At 55.7% G+C, this 1922-nt stretch overlaps 1 pseudogene; it reads left to right on the top strand.

Moving 5' to 3' along the window:
- Window positions 1-326: 326 nt before the first annotated feature.
- Window positions 327-479, top strand: LOC147723066 (5.8S ribosomal RNA; annotated as a pseudogene).
- The last annotated feature ends 1443 nt before the right edge of the window (window positions 480-1922 follow it).

Below are 1922 nucleotides of genomic sequence, written 5' to 3'. Positions count from 1 at the left end.
TTGACCCGGTCCCCTGCGGCTGGGATGAGGGGTTTGAAGACTCATGCGGTCCCTCCCTGTAACCGGGAGGGACCAGCGGCTGTGGGGCTGCCTGCTCCTGATGTACCGGGAGCCCCCTTCCTCACCTGCGGGTGGGTGGGGGGACTCCTGGGCCGAGCGCCTGGCAATGTTTTTTTCTCCCAACGGTACAGTCTGACTGCCAGAGGGGAAGTCTTGAATGGGGCACCCGAGCCGCCTTGCCGCACGGGCAGTGGATGGACGGTATCGCCTTTCTCCAGCACCTCCTGCGCCAGTAGGTGGGTGAATGTTTTTGAAAAGTTGCCTGTGACTCTTGGCGGTGGATCACCTCAGCTTGGGCCTTAATAAAGAATGCAGCTAGCTGCCATAATTAGTGTGAATTGCAGGACATATTGATTATCAACACTTTGAATGCACTTTGCATCCCGGGTTCCTGCCGGGGCTACCCTATCTGAGGGTCGCTCGATCGTCAATGGCCCCAGGGTTTTCCCTGGGATGCAGCTCGGGCTGTCGCAGGGTTAGCTCTGCTTCCCTTTATCCTCTCACATGGTCAGACCCCTCGAATGACTGTGGCAGGGTCCCTGGCCGGATCCTGCCATGGAGGTACGCCGCTGGAGCACCTGGCTCCCAAGAAGGGATCTGGTGACAGGTCTGCCCTGGGCCATCCCAGGGTACCTGGCTGCGTGCTGTGCGTGGCTGTCTATGGTGTCCCGCTGTCTGCCCACATGCACGTGCCTCAGGCGCCCATCTCCGTGGCCGGCATCCTGGGGAGGGTAAAACCCCTCCAGATCCGATCCGGGGAAAGAGGGCGCCCGCTGCCGGGACGCCAGGTGCCTGCTCCCCCAGGGACCAGGCCTTTCCCGGCAACCTCCTTGATGCTTCAGCGTTATTCTTCCGACTACGACCTGAGATCAGACGTGGTGACTCGCTGAATTTAAGCATATTACTAAGCGGAGTAAAAGAAACTAACCAGGATTCCCCCAGTAACGGCGAGTGAAGAGGGAAGAGCCCAGAGACGAATCACCACCCGGCGGCGGGCACAGGAAATGTGGCATATAGAAAACCGACTTCCCTGTATAGCTCAGGGGACCAAAGTCCTTCTGATTGAGCCTCACCCCACGGAAGGCTTTCATTTGAAGCCTGCGGACTGAACCCTAAAGGCGGTGTCATATGTGGACTACTTTGATGTTTTCTGTTGATGTGTGATGGTTAAGAGTGGAAACGCAGTTGCAATAAACCCATTTTACATGTCATATCAGATATGTCCAGTGTAAGTGGAGGAGAAGGGGCCAACATCAGTGAAAACACAGCTGGTCACAGTGGTTCTGGACGTGAGACGTTAGCATTGAGGTGGCCCAGTGACCAGGAGGTTGTGAGGAGTGACCCACAGGACAGCATCTCAAGCTCGTCATCATTTGAGTCATTCTCCGGTGGACACGCTCAAGTGGTGGCCAACCCTATTGGATTAGTTCCACCTTCAGCCTTGTTAGCCACCCTCAGTTCCATCATCCCCTCCCTATTGTCCTCCCACAAGTTATCCATTCCTGCTCCCCTAAGAGGGTAGCGATCTCCTTCGCTTCAGGCACCTCTGTCCCTGTCCCTGTTATCCCTGCTGCCCTGAGTGAGGAGCATATTGACCTACTGAGGAGCATCTCTGTGGGCCAGACTGCAGTCCTGAATGCCATCCAGGGACAAAGCAACCAGCTGACCCAGACAGTTGCCTATCTGGAAGGCATTCACACTGTCATGTCTGGTCTATAGAGATCTTTTCAGGCTCCAGCCTCCTCCTGCACTGCAGCCCTACACCCATCCCAAACTTCCACTCCTGCCTATTCCCCATCCAAGTTCCCTTTTCTCATTCCTATCCCAAGAACACACACACCTAAACATGCACACACTTCATT

Source organism: Lissotriton vulgaris, chromosome 4_1 (assembly GCF_964263255.1).
Source record: "Lissotriton vulgaris chromosome 4_1, aLisVul1.2, whole genome shotgun sequence".
NCBI lineage: Eukaryota > Metazoa > Chordata > Amphibia > Caudata > Salamandridae > Lissotriton > Lissotriton vulgaris.
Note: the sequence above shows the minus strand (reverse complement) of the source record. Positions and strands in the feature narration are given on the sequence as shown.